Source organism: Euprymna scolopes, chromosome 22 (genome assembly GCF_053919585.1).
Source record: "Euprymna scolopes isolate OS-2025 chromosome 22, ASM5391958v1, whole genome shotgun sequence".
Classification (NCBI taxonomy): Eukaryota; Metazoa; Mollusca; class Cephalopoda; order Sepiida; family Sepiolidae; genus Euprymna; species Euprymna scolopes.
The window spans coordinates 12,543,420-12,559,849 of record NC_136503.1 but is presented as its reverse complement, the minus strand read 5'-3'; positions in this window follow the sequence as shown (position 1 = coordinate 12,559,849).

Here is a 16,430-nt window from a genome sequence, read left to right as displayed (position 1 = left end):
TGAGCAATATTTTTTTATGGAATTCCTTCGATGAGGATTGATCATTTGTGTTTTTCTATCTTGAATGTTATTCTCAAGATTGTTTCTGTTGATGTAATCTTCAAATTGCTCCAGATGTGTCTTGTCGAACTCGTAAATCTGTACATAATCTTTAAATCAGCCCTTTATTTAATCCACAGGTGTATATTATTCTCATTCCGTCAGTCATGATTGGGTAGAAGTCTTAAGCACTTCTTAATTATATTGTGATTATCATCTGCATGTAGGATTGAACCATGAACCTCTAGAAGTGCTACTTTGATTTAATTAACTTGACACGCTATCCGTTGCGCTACGTCTTCATGTTGATTATACTAGTATGTATTGTGTTTGATTTAAAATCCGTACAGATTTACAGGTTCGACAAGACACTCGATTAACTACAACAACTATTCTCTATTTCCATTACTCTCTATCCGTGCACAAAATCTAAGTAAAAATTTTATCAGCAGTGATTTTTTACAGCTACGCATCTATGGAAGATATTACCACAGAGTTGCTTCCCGGCTGACCATATCATGATCGTTTTCTGTGTCCAAGTTTAACAGGTTCTTAAAAAGCCGTCCTCTAAAATAAAGTATCAAATGTACATTACAGCACCCATTAACCTTTCCCTTGAGTCGCCTCCAAGCCTTTATAAGCGGTAACTATATGATGTAAAAACATTTCTTTTTTTATGCAAATATATAGGATGACCCCAAATAACAATGTTCCATCTTCCATGACGCCAACAGGAGCAATGTCTGCATGGAAGATTAAAATAGTGTTTGGTAGATTGTTATTGCGTCGTATAAAACCAGACTATCACGAAGTGCCGCTTCAAAGTTTACGAAAAAGTTTTTTCTTTCAGATTCAAAAACAATAAATCCTACTAAGAAAAAAGTGGAATGGTTCATGATTTACAATCGGTTCAATTGATCTACAAATACGCTTAAACCAGATGAGCAAACGTAATTCAGATGCAACATAATGGTTGCTGTGTTTAAGATATTTGAGATACACATCCTGTAAGCAGGTTTTGGATAGCAAAGATCAAAAAAAACGTAAAATTACGGACTTTGTTTGTAGTCTTTACTATTATATAAAAAAACTTTTTCTTTCTGTGTGTGTGTGTATGAAAAAGAGAGAGAGGGTTCTCTATGAACTCGGAAACGACTGGACCATTTCTTTTAAATTTAACACGAAGGTAATTAATGTGTCTAGAAGTGTTCTTTTGTGGGTATTATATCGGACTGCGTCTAATAAGCATCGAAAATCGATAATCGAAATAATTCGATTAAAGAAAGAAATCCGATTTTGACCAAAGTTAATGCTTTTATACAACCTAACATCACAAGTGCATTTGAAAATTTGATCACCGCACAAGCAGAAAGGCCTAGTCTATAAAATCAACTGTATATTCTTTTATAAGATAGGGACGTGTTCGAAATGGATGTTTCATTTTAGAACACAATTGAATTTAAACGTAATGCTTTCCAAAACAATCCAAAACGTTATACTAAAACTTAATCACAAGTTGGATATATAGTTTAATTGAACAATGATACTTTGACTTTAAAAGAATTTCATAAAATCAAAATTTAGTTTGTTCATAAGACAGGAATGCGTTCAAAATCAATGTTTCTGTTTAGAGTACTATTGGACCATGATACTTGACTTTTGCATTATAAACTTTACGGGGAGCCATTATTTACAGATAATTTTATAAAATCAACAGTCTATTATGTACAGTGCAATGTAGACTACAATTTATTGCGGACTAACTCAATGCGGCGGGTGGGGGCATGTGAGTTTCCTCCCGGTACTTCGCGGGGCGGAGGGCTTTAACTAGAGCAGGCAATTAATCGATTTGATTAAAAAATGGTTGATTTCACCGATTTTGAAGACAATAAAACTATGGGAGAAGGGAACATTTATTAATCCTCATTCAATCCTGGACAAAGTTTGGTCTCCCTGCTAGTAAACTCTAAGAGGAAAGGGTAATGGTTCTATCCGGAGTAAGATGAAAAAATAATGTTACGGTGATCGTGATCAACCATATTTTGTGACTATATGGACTTTTCTAGTCTTCAACACATTATGATGAACCGATGATAGAGGAGTAATAAGCTTTCTACATACAACATGTTAATTTCTACTTCTCTAAATACACACTCATGTTGTAAATATACTGTTTTATTTTTACATTCAACCTTTCAATGTCAGAAGAAATATATCCGTGTAACGCATTTAATCCCGAACATCGTCGGGTATTTATGATAGAAATTACATGAGTTTAGTTCGTAATTCTATATTTCATTAAAACAATTTATTTTAAAAGGAAATTAATAAACTTTGTTTATTCTACACAACATTATGTTTCAAGTGAATCTTATCATGGAGGATATATTATAATACAGATATTTTCTTAGTTTCGTATTAAAATATCATTTCATATTCTACATCGTTAAATTATATGAAACGTAAAACACGTAAACTACTATACTGTACACTTTTATATCCAGTTATTGGTTAATGAAATAACGTTTTGCTATAACGGTTTGGGTTGTTTTAAAATACATTACATTTAAATGCGTCATTAATTTCTTCGGGATTGTTTTTGGTCCGCCGACAAAAGGAGGGTCGACCTGTAAATTCACCCTTGTCCGTTCGTTCGCTCGTCTGTCCGCACTTTTTTCAATAACTACGCTTTGGATTTTTTTTTTGGGGGGGAGGGGGGAATTTTGCACAAACATTAAACAGGATATGAGTAAAAAAGGTAACAGAACGAATTTTCCTTGGAAAACTCCGGTTGCCCCTCTAGCGGTGCCTTTCGGTTTAAAATAGCTAAAATTGATACTTTTGTGCTTATTAAAAAAATTGATGCCTTGGATTTTTATAAAACTTTCTGAAAAGTGGTAACTAACTGATTTCTATATAATTTTGTTTGTCTATACTTCGCGATAACTTTTGGGCTAATAAAACACTCCATTTGGGGACTATTTTACCATATTTGTTCAAAATTTTCTATGTATGTCTGTTTTGCAGTTTTGCATGGTGCTGAACTCAAATTTAAATATGTTAAGGTATTGGGGACTTCTGGGAATAAATGGGAAAGGGCAAATGATGGACTTAGTCATTTCTTTGTTTGCATTGTGAAGAACTCAAATTCACATATGTTAAGACCTAAAACTGAACCGTTTGTTCATTTCACCCGGATTTGACTCCCCTGGGGACTTTTGGGGTTAAATGGGGGGAGTCATTTTTTATGCCTCGTTCACTGTGCACTCACGGGGGACCATGCATGCTTCACTTGTTTAAAAGTGAATCGTGTGACACATTTTTTAACATGTTTAATTACGACATTGAAAACAAAGTTCGAACGTCAGTTAACTGATGGCATGGTAAGGATTTTTACTTATACAATAATTATTCAAAATTAAAGTTGCATTAATTATGAATTAATTAAATAAATTGCTTTCAGCGTACTTTGGGGCGAAAATAATTGCCAAATCTTATTTTCATTCAAAAAGAACGATGTAATTCAAATGTTCATATATATGCGATTGAAACGGAAACCGATTTGATTATGAATAACGCAGATTCAAAATGTCTTGTTAAAATCATAGTTTGGAAATGTTATGCTGCTTGCGTATAGAGAACAAAATCAAAAACACTAAAATTAAATTTTAAGTTTTTTTTTGGGGGGGGGTTCAAATCGTAATTTGAAAGTTTATAAAGTGCATTATTCTTTGAAATAAAACTAAGCTCATTTATTATGGTTAAGCTTTCAGGTTAAACAAAGGTTTTCATTAACTGACCGATCGTAATACAGAAGAAAATGCAAAGTGTGTGTGATTAGCCTGCCGATAAGAAAACTCTTCTAAAGTACAACTTCTCAACCAAATAACTGACGCTTGGCGATAGAAGTGGATAATAAATCAGTCCACAGACAAAAAAGGAAGAGACATCATGGTGGTGATCGAAAACAAAGAAAAGAAAGCTAAAACTTCTTTTAAGGAACAAAAACAATAGTTTTAAATTTTCTAACCAAGTCTGAGCATGAATTAACTTCATCAACTTGTTGTTTCTTCCCAGCAATAACTTATCGTTTTATTATTATTATTATTATCATCATCATTATTATTATTATTATTATTACCATTATTATTATTATTATTATCATCATCATCATCATTATTATTATTATTACTATTATCATCATCATTATCATCATTATTATTACTATTATCATTATCATCATTATTTTTATTATTATTACTAATATTGTTATTATCATCATCATCATTATTATTATTATTATTACTATCATCATCATCATCATTATCATTATCATCATTTTTATTACTATTCAGGTTCAAATGAACAGCTATAGCAGGAATTGGAATACACTTTACTAAAGCCTGATTGTCACAGCTGGTGAATTTCAAAAATGCAATCTGGACGTGAAGACACTTTAGAAGAACGATATGCAATAGGCGGGAACAGTACACACAATTAATCGTGAGGAACTGAAGATGCGGAAGATTTGCGCAAGGTTTGTCTCAAGGGTGTGGTCCACAACTGCATCCTTGTCACAGACTATTTGGCGAAGCTGAACATCAAGACAATTCCTTATCCTCGCTATAGTCCGGCCCTTAATGCCTGTGACTTTTGGTTCTTCACTAATCTCATGGAAATCTTAGAGGCTGCCGTTATGAGATAATTTAGTTATTATGAGCTGAAAGAGGCTGTAATGAGGTTAATTGACAGGCTCACACAAGAGGAGTTCCACGGGATCTTCCAGAAGTCAGTACGGTACAACAAGTGCATTGCAGCCAAAGATTACTCTGAGACTAGAGTTTCATGTGTGTACTATCAATAAAATTGCCCATACGAAAAAAGTCTGGAAACTAATTGAAGGCACCTCGTATTTTTATAGTTCACTGAAAGTTTCTCTTGTTTCAGATTGTCGACAAGTTTCCAACTAAGTTGCGTCAACACCTAAAGTTTTGTGAATCTTATAAACACGACGTGTGCGCAGAACGATTGACAAAACAAAAGTCGAAACGCATGAGGTATTATTAGCATCAGACCATAGTTAGTGCGTTAAGACGGAGAATATGACCCTGAGTGACCTTCAAGGGACAAATCCGGGTCACAAAATATTATGCCATTCATTTTCCGATTAATACTTAAAAAAAATAAATAAATATGGAACATTGCGAAATGTTCAGCCAATGAAAAATCACTCGGACAGATGACAATATAAACGCGCTGCAAACATTAGTTTTCATTGTGCAAAATTTTAAATCATTAAAAATCAAGTGGGACTTTTTTCCAAGTGGCGTCTGGAAATTAGAAAAATAATTAAGATAATCTACATGTGATATCATGACATGGCAACTGTACAAAAGTTAACGCGATATTGTGATATCGAATCAGAACACATCGTTATCGATTGGAAGAAGAATTTCCTAAGAGACATTTGCCAGTAATATTCCCTTAGGAATTCCCGGCAGATCATAAGCGAAACCCTCCTTTGAGAATTAATGGGTTTGCCCATTCAGTTAAAGGACGTAATCTCCTTACAGTTTTGCATGCAATTTTAAAAACTGTTGTCTTTTTGTTGTCAAAATCTAATGTTTGGTATCAGTTGTTGAATCCTGATTTCGCAACATGTATTTACAAAGCTACAAATCTACATATCCTACAGTTACATACATATGGTAACATTTGAACGGATTCTACATGTAAACGAATGGTATTTTTTTTCTGATACACCAAGTAACGTTACATATGATTGCTGAATTAACTTATTCAAATTTAGATGTGTTACATGTAATTGCATATGAACCAATAATATTTTAATTATCTTACTTTCAAAATATTGTTGTATATTAACGTTGCATCATATTATATATATATATGCATACATATATATATATATATATATATATATATATACATATATATATATATATCACTGAAGAAGAAAACTATGTGCTTTTGAAAGAAACGTTTTCGTTTTCTTTTGTTTTTGTTTTATTTTTGTTTTTCGAAAACATTTTGTATGCCTACACGTTAACAAATAGGAACTACATGCAGAAAATATATAAACATTTTTATTACTGTTTTCAAGGGGTAAAGTAACGAATGAAGTTTAACGAGGTTAATACAAGAGTGCTCAACACCGAAGTAGATCAGGTATACACTTTATTTGTTTTTACATAAGCAGTAATACGTTACTGCACAGTCATCAGCATGTTTCGTTCAGCTAGTTATTAGTAACTAGAGACCCCTTGTACAGCTTATACGAAAGCTAAATTAGCAGGAAAATATTAGGTCTTCTTTGACGCAGGGAGTTAAAATTAGGTGGTTCTGTCAAATGTTGTGAAAAATAAGATTTGGTTGTATGTAAATAATTTCAATAGGGATGTAGGTTTGAGTCTGTGTTGAAATATGATAAATGGTGGGATGTTAAAGAATCGTACTTGTATGCATGTGTGGTGGCCTGTGACGAAGAAGACCTGATATTTTCATTGCAAACTTTGTTTTCGTATAAGCTGTATAAGAGTTCTCTAGCTACTAGGAATTAACTGACCGAAACATGCTCATAACTGTTTAGCAATATATTACTGCTTGTGTAAAAACAAATAAAGTAAAGAATATATATATATATATAATTATTTTATTTACTATAATAATTAAATACCTATATATATAGATATATATTCTTTATTTTTACATATGTTATACAGGGTTACATATTAACAAATGTGGTATGCTAAAGAACAGTATTTTAAAAAATATATTTTTACTCTTTAATAAATGAACGAATATTACATATAAGTACCAAATATATATAAAATATTACATATGTTACACATATATAAATACTAGCATGGGTGCCCAGCGTTGCCCGGGTGTTTGGAGGTGTGTGTTGAGCAAAAAAAAAAAAAGTGGTAGTAGGAAGTCAGGCTCGAACCCGTACCGCGAAGGAGGAAAAGAATGGGGAAAAACGTGACGTCTTTGCTGTTACGACCACCGCCAAACCAGAAGTGACGTAGACTTAAATAAAGGCTAGACAATCGAAAAGAGGGGATGACTCCGAAAATATCGGCGAAAAAAGCGACCCCTCCTTGTAGAAAAGTTCCTAGTTGAGGGTGAAGAAATTTATGTTTTTAGCTAATTTTTCAGTATTTGTCGTTTGGAGGGTCGAGCTTCAAAACGATATGCATCTTGTGAAAATCCGTCGCCTCTGTCGAAAGTTTTAGGCAGACATGCAGACATACATACATACATTTATGTATTTGTAGCTCAAATTTTCGGCCCAAACCGATTAAAAAGCTTGCCCTATTTCTGAATACCCGTTATATAAAATTTCAAATGTTTAGACCAGAAATTGTCTGAGTAATTTGGTAAAGACCGCAGACGTCAATTTTTTTAACTTTGACCCTATTATGACCCCTGAACATTTATGGTTTTGAGGTCAGCTCAAGTTATTACGTTAGATCCATGTCTAAGGAACCTATATCTAAAATTTCAAGTTTTTAGACCCAAAATTGTCGGAGGAGTTTGGTAGAGTTCTCAAAGATCAAATCGTTGAACTTTGACCCCTTAACAGCCAAATTTCTGGCCGGAAACTGATTACAAAGATTTTCCCAAATCTCAGTACCCTGTATATCAAATTTCGAGAGAGTTATTGTGTAGGGAAATGTACACAGACAGACAAACAGACACTTTCACTTATATAGATATATAGATATCATCTAATGTAACATAGCGTTGTGCACAACTGAGAGGTTAATGTATATATACATTTCATACTGTTAAATATGTTACATCTTTGAAAACAAGAGTGAACAATATTTATTATTTGCATATGAAAGCATATCATATGTAATTGTTACATATTTTACATTATCGTAAGGACATGAATGTGGGATGTGTTAATATTGCGCTTTTCATAAAGTATATAAAAACAGCAATGGTTCACTTCTTTATTTGTTTCCGATGAATTTTAATAAGCAAATGAACCGTCATATCAGGTGTCGCTGTTTTAACACATTCTGTTCAGGTCAACAGCTCGCACGATTCAATTATAAGATGGTGAACTGGAAGAATTGATTTACTGCTACGATCATCATCATCATCAGAATCAGAATCATCATCATCAGAATCATCAGACAATCATCAAGTCACAGCATGGTGTCAATTTATAGTGACTATGTAACTAATACATCATAACAGTAATAAAAATACTCCTGCTACTCACATTTGCAAAAAAAAAACATTGTGTAGACTGTTGGAGTGCTCGTTCCCCTTTCTTGTGTTCTTAAAACAAAAATTGTTCACTGATTTTGTTTTCCGTAGAACTGCAATGAACGATATGTACCGTTAAAAAAGATGTCATTTTCAGGTCGAAAACGCGCTTCAAACTTAAGATGGCGGATTGAAAGAGTCAGATTTTTATTACGATAACCATCATTGTTGTCACCAACACGCTGAACATTCGGATGAATGCAGAAAGAGGGCATCGTTTGGAACAAACTTGTACTTGGCTAAATTGAAGCTACATAACAAAGAGTAAAAATCTTACATACCTCACTTTTCAACGTAAAACGGAATTTTCTTGCAACGTTAGTTGGGAAAATGCGACCATGCAATTTTATCGTAAAATTAGCGATGGAGCCAGCGCTCGGCCTTACTCTGTCGTAAAATATGCTTAAATATACAGAGTAAGCCAAAAGTAGAAAATGTTTCTCGAAGCGTAAGAGGCAAACTATATAAATGAAGAAGGAAAACAGTTTGAACACTGATCAATAACATTTAATTTTCATTAATATAATTGTTTTATTACATATAGTTGCACTGTAAGAATTTGGAATTGGTTGACTTGCCGAGGGTAGGTCGGTGGGGAAGAAAGGAGTGCTGGTAGCTGTGACCAACACGGCCAGTGGTCGGTTAATCAAAGAACCTGAGTGCCTGCCCCTTCCAAGTTAAATAGACATTCCAGTCACGCGTGAATCTCGTTGACTGAGAGTTGGAGTAGATAAAAAGGGGTGGCCGTTCTACTGTTGTTGTAGTAGTTGTTGCTGTCTTTTAGACAAATTACACTTCGACCATCGTTACCCATTTGTTACTTTTACAAGGGAAGACTGCTTGTAAGCAACGTCGACATTTCGTTGCAAGACTTAAACCGCCTTTTCTTCCCCTCCCCCTCCCCTACTCGTCGGTAAGCTAATTCCAACAGTACGTATACGTGATCTCTAAATAAACGTTTCTACAGTTCACCTACTTTTTGCTTACACTGTATTTTAATTTATGCAAATTTCGTATTTATTATTACATAGTCAATTGAATATTAAATTATACTTAATATATAGTAGTGGTTTCAAAAGTTATAATTGTCTTAGCTGCCATCAGTTAGAAATGAAAGCAAATTATTTAGCACCTTAGTCACGTCTTCTGCCGATGTAAGTATCGAGAGTCAGATGAGAAAGATTTAATATTCAACGACTTATAGAAATGAATTGAATTTGGACATGCACAGAAAGAAGTAAGAATATGTTGGCAAGTTGAAATGAACATTTTGTATTTCAACTTGCCGATATATGTCTGATTTACCCATTTTAAACCATCCTTGGTGTATGATTACTATTTCCTGTTTATTTCACTGTTATGTGAATAGTCGTTTAAAAGTTTATCGGTTAAATATTTACACACACATACATCTATTGTTTTACTTATATAGATTTCTAACAAGTTTCTACCCGTTAATGTATTATCTTTCCAACGAGGCGTTAATGTGTCATCTAACTTGATGTTTTTTCACCTCCTATCAATGTCCAGAGGCTACTCGAGGATAAGAGTTTATTAGTGTACGGTAGTCAATAGGAATATATCGTAGTAATCGTTAGTAGTAAAAATTAGGAAAATTGGATTACTTAAGGGGACGACTCATCAAGAATTTGTTTGCGTTGGACTTTAAGGTGACCATACTGTAGTCAGCTAGAAAGAAAACGAAACAGAGTTCCACAGGTGTGCAGTTCTAAGAAAGAAACATTGTTCATGGAATTTACATTTACGTTTAGGCACAGATAAAGAGTGGAAAAAATAACTGATAGTGGTTTCAGCTAGACGAGTGTTTTTCGTATAAGTTTGGCGAACGGGCACAATTAATTGGAGCTCAGACGAGCACTTGCCATGAAAATAAAGATAGACAAAGACAAGCTCGGAAAGACTCTTTTGTGTGCAAGACGTTGCAGGGAAGATAAAAGGGCATCCCCTACTAAAGTTTTGTACTATGATACATTTTATTTTTTTAAAACAATTTCTAACTATTGATTAATTCATTTAAGCGGCCTGAACCTTTTACTGCCGAAAGCCACACTCATATGAAAACAATGTTATTTATGTTGCGAACAGGAACTTGAATTGAAATTGCTGCCTGGACTAACATACAGACTTATGAAAATATAGATATTAGAAGGAAAGGAAGAAACAAATAAACATGAAAGAATAGAGAGAGCTGCAAACAAAAGACGGACGGCGATAAAGACAGAAAGTGATATAGAAACACACAGATAGGGCTAGGAATAAATCGAGACATGTATATATATATATATATATATATATATATATATATAGATAGAGAGAGAGAGAGAGAGAGAGAGAGAGAGAGATCTAAGAAAGAGAAAGATGGGAGAGATGTAGACGGAAAGATAAAGTGAGAGGAGTGGAAAATAGGTTGATATAGAAAAAAAGCAGATGAGAAAAAAGAAAAAACAGTGAGAGGAATAAATCAGGACAGATATAGAGAAAGAAACAGATGAAGGTTAGAGAACGAAGGTTGGAGGGGGGGGGTGATATAAATATACAAAGATAGGGACCTAGAGATATAGGAAAAGCGAAGGTTAATAGAATAGACAATCTGCTTTAGTGAGAGATCAGTAAAGTGATATAGATGCAGGAAGAGCGATATAAACGGAGAGAGATGGGTCGAGAGTGATATACATGAAGAGAAACAGAGACATATATATATGTATATATATATATATATATATATATATATAAAATAAAAGAGAAATTGATACAATATAGATTTAAGTAGAGAGATGAGGACATACATAGCTAGCTAGCTAGCTAGCTAGCTAGCTAGCTAGCTAGCTAGCTAGCTAGATAGATAGATAGATAGATAGATAGATAGATGGATGTAAGAGATTGTGATAGAGACATTCGTAAAAAGTGGGGGAAAAGTAGAGGGAACAAATAGAAAGCGGGAACAGGGTAAGAATATTAGGAACAGAGAAAGAGAGAGTAAGAGAAAGAAAAAATAAGGATAGAGACACATATACAGAAAGAAAAAAAAGGGTCAAGAAAATATGAATGTGGAGAGAGAAGTGCAGACAGCCAGGGAGAGAGGAAGAGGGGAAAAACATTTTGTATAGGGAGAGCCTACCTGTCTCGTCCTGCTCGTACGAATGATTGCGTCTTAGGCAACAGGTGATAAATAAATCAACATCCTCATCCAAAGGATGAAGATAACACCTAATATTTTTTTTTAATTTACTTACAACCTTACCAGTTAGGCATTAGATCATTTTTCATGTGGTGGAAAAACCGAGCTTTCTTAAAGAGGGACGTTGCATGCGAACAGAAATACATGTATAGTCCCGTAAGTATTATTTCTCGGAATAGGACGCCTCGGCTAACAGATAATACATCAAATCTTCTTTCGTAAGTGATGCTTTGTCATATGTCTTTCGTCAGACTGAAGAAATATTACACGTTGATCCAAATCGAAGGATTAGATTTTTACGTGCCTTTCAAAAAAGTAAGATTATATAGTTTTAGTGAGAACTCATATTTCCAAAATTACAGTCCAGCTCTTAGCGCAACCTGGTCGGTATCGTTGGAATTCTATTAAAGATAAGACCGCATCAAACTGCAAACAATAATCTCATCTTCTTTAAAAGGCAAAATTAAGGCGTGGCGAGAAGCCTTCTCCCGTTCTCGGGATAGAACAGATACTATAGTTTGACCATATTTTAAACCGAATAATTGTTCTACTTACTTGTTCATTAATGAGAGTTAAGTTAGAAATAAAATCTTCAAGATGATCGTGGCACCTTTGATCGCCATGTGGAATTAGGGATTGATGTTAACGAATGCTATTATTTCGTTCTCATCAATTCTGATTATTTGGGTTGATTTCCATACTTTTTTTTCATATTTCCACTATTTTCATCAGTGTTCACGGATTTATAGTTTCAATTTCCTTAGATTATTTATCTTGCAGTAGTTAATTTTTTTATAATGAAAATCATTCCAGACAAAGCATGAAGCCTCTTGATGTAAAGAAGCTACAAAATACTACCTCAGGGTCAAACACTATCTAACAATATGTATTGTATAGATTCCGATCCAGAAAACAGCGATTCTTATCCCTCTGTCAGAAACATCGGCCATGGAATGTGAGAAATTACGGATGAAAAAAGGAGAGTGAGATTTACGAGGCTGCAGAAAGTAACGCCGGTTCAGTTTCTACTCTTGTATTTATCATCCTTATCTTTTTCAGCTTGTCAGCAAATTCTCTACATATAGTAGTAATTCTTCTAATGCACTCACCTCCAAAAGACAGAAAGTCTGTTCTGTTTGTTGTCAATACACAGGTGCTGGAAGAGGAAGAAGGGGAAGAAAAGGAAAAAGTGGTACTCGTGTTTGGTTTTATGGGAAAGAGGATGAGACTAACCGCGAGAATTGCTGAGATTTGAGAGGAGTAAAAGACCGAACTCGGACGGATAGGCGACTGTGATTTTGCTTAAGCAGAGAAAACGGTGAGGGGAGAGAAAAGTCTCTCCCTAAAGAAAGTTCCAGCTGAAAGTGAGGAAAAAAGTGAGGCTGAAGAATCCGGCAGTTTTCACTACATTTACTTAGATTTGTCTGTATCCTGAAGCTGGAAAAATGTGTAATGTCGACAGAAATGTGTAATGTGAATTGCTGACAGAAAGTATATGAAAACGCGAGATACAGTATTGACAGCATTGGTTTAAATTGTGAAAAGATCGTTCTCAAATACGAAAGTGTAATTTTAGTACCGCGTGGGCGATGATTATTTGAATTTCATGATATTCTGATATTGATATTTGTCTAGTATTGAAATCCCATGCGACGGGAGTTCATACCCTTTCCTTTCTTTCGATACAGGATTGGTTAAACCATAAATTAATGTTTCTTGTTTAAATATCAAATAGACAGGCAAGGAGGGTCGTCAAGGGAATCATTTTATGCCAATGCTGAAAATCAGAAACTTAATGTTCGATCACTAGTGTCACCGACACAGGTTGTATCCCAACATTAAAATACGCTTCAGATGCCATATACGAACGGATAATACCTGGTGTGGTATTAGCATTAGTCGATCTATACCAGCTTCCTCCGAAGGAGGGAGTTTACAGGGAATATCAAATTCGCAAGTGTTCACCATGTATATCCCGATCAAGAGAAGATGAAATACAGTTGCTGGCATTCTCAAATTTCAAATTGTCACCCATCTGGTACTGGCCAGACTCCACGTTGTTTAACTTCAGTGATCTTATGAGAACCAATGTGTCAATGCGATTATGCGTGCCATATACCCAACGTAAAGAAACCCACCAGTAATATTACTGGAATGGCGCAACCATGTGAAACCATCGTAGCCTGGCTTGAGGTCATGTGCCATTCTCGCGTGACCAACCCTTTTTGACAACATCCAGGCTGGAGCTCTCGGCGCCATTGTGAGATCACGAATGTCATATTCGCTCTGAACAGTTCTTTGTGGCCACGTCACCTTTGTAGTAAACTTCATTTACCTAAGTGGTAGAAAGTTTCCTTTCTTGCACAAGAATTCTGTCCTATGTGGCCACTTACATCTGTTAAACTCTTACTTTGCATCTCTGGTTTGAAAGTTGGGATACTGCAATGTTGAAGATTGTGTCTTTTGCTTTAGAGACAAAACATGATTGTATTCTATACTTGAAATAGACTGGACTAAATAGACATCAAGCATTTTTATCAATGTGATTCTTCGGATTGTTCTTATCTTGAGTGCTAGTTTCACAAGGTTTCGGTCGATATAGCCTCCGACCGTCTTCAAGCGTATCTTGTCGAAATCGGGAATCTTTCTGTCGAACTCGGGAACGAGTTATCATGGATCGTCATGCTCTTAACAGAACATATCTCTTCGGAACTTATAAGTCGATACAAAATCTTGAGGTTTCTTGCACTGCAACAGAAAACGCAAATCTGGTTGCGAGACGGTTTGCCTCTAACTCCATTTTAGACCCAATAAATCACCCCTTCCAAATTTCCCTTTACGAACAGGAGCCACACTCTATGATCTGAGGATCAACTTCTGCCATGTTCATGATGCTACAAAAAACTAGATCCTTCGAAAACGTGCGGTCATGATCTTATCCCTGATATACTATTTGTAAAAATTATCTACTGAGATTTCCTTGGTTTTCCTCAAACTTTATAACAAATGCCTTACCGAATCCTGCTTTCCTGACTGCTGGAAAACTCCTTCTGCTGCGTCAGCTTTTAAGAAGTCTGGCGAAAAGACTGGCCCACTCAGCCCCATTAGTTTCCTCCCTCTCTTCGCCAAAATCATGGAGTCTTTAATCAATCAAGAAATAGTCCACCACCTCATAGATAATAAACATCTTTGCGAACGAAAGTACGGATTTAAACATGCCCGTACTACTGCAAATATCCCAACGTACATACCACGAACTGGATAGGGAAGAGGAGGCTAGCTCAGTAGTCCTCGACATATCTCTGAGTTTGTCACGATGGTCTTTTCATGAAAATTATATCATATAGTATTACTGGAAGAATACTTAACATAATCAAATCTTTCTTAAATAAGAGAAAAATCCACTTGTCCTCGGTGGGTATACGTCAAAACAACATTCTATAAATGTGGGTGTGTCATAGGAATCGATCCTTGGACCTATATTATTCCTGATATTCATAAATGACCTTCTTGATAAAATTATATCTGGGTTGTGTATATTTGCTGATGATACTACGCTCTATAACAAACTTGAGGGGAAAATAGTTAAAGGCTTAAAGGAAGACATCCAGTCTGTAGTGGAATAGGGTTGTTCAATGTTGCCAAGACTAATATTTTTTCCTTTAATAACTATAAGAAACCTTCTCAACCACATATTACCATGGCTAATGATACACTACCTCAATGTACTTCGTTCAAACTCGTAGGCGTATTATTCACATGCAACATAGGAACAAATACATTGAAGACGCTGCAAATAAGGCGTGCTCAATCTATCCTGCTAGGCGGTTATTCACACCTGAAAGTATTCTGTACCTTTACAAAGCCACTATTCGTCCATACATGGAGTATTGTTGCCATATATGGGCTGGTGCATCTGCCACTAATCTCTCGCTCCTAGACGTGGTTAAAAAAAGATTCGCCAACCTGACAGGTATCGCACTAGCAACCAAACTCAAACCTCTGTCCTATCGCCGAAATGTTGCATCTCTGTCCCTGTTTTACAAGCATATATTTTTGATAAACTCAAAGCACCTGTACCTCCTCGAGATGGATACTCCCGACAAACCTGTAAAGCAGCAAAATCCTACCCCTACACTGTAGAAATCTCTAGATGCCGTAAAGCTTTTTACTCGAATAGATTCTTCTTTCTAACTCCTAGACTTTAGAATTACCTTCCTGGTACCTGATTCCCCGACTGTATTCGCATGCAGAAGTGTTTTTGTAAAAAAAAAAATAAAAAAAAAATGGATTCACCATTTATCAAGGCCCGGAGGCCACTCGAGGATAAGGGTTAATGAGTGTACAGTGGCAAAAAGGAACATGTAGTAGGAATTGTTAGTAGTGGAAATTAGGTGAATTGGATTACTGAAGGGGATGGCTCATCAAGAATTTGTTCACATCATACTTGAAGACAACTATATTGTAATCAGTTAGAAAGCAGGAAAACGGAACAGAGTTCCACAAAAATATAAATATAATATAATATAAACAGATCTTGCATTGCCCAACTCCCTATATAGTATAACTCTAAATTTGGTCCTAAATAGTAGTCTCTTACGATAAAGTTGCACTGTGTTTTGGGGTGAAATAACAGTAAAAAGACAAACGAAAAATACAAATTGTAGACATTTTGTTAAGATCTCATCCAAAATCTTTAACTCAATATTTTACATCTATAAGGAACGGAAATTACATATATCATCCACACCATTTTTATCTTTGCGCGGAAATTTGCTGATCTCCCTGGTACAATACTGAGGAATAGATTCGTTTCTAAACCATGAGTTGTACAACACGGTTAGCAAATGAATAAAAATATGATACAAATATAATTCGTAAAATAATT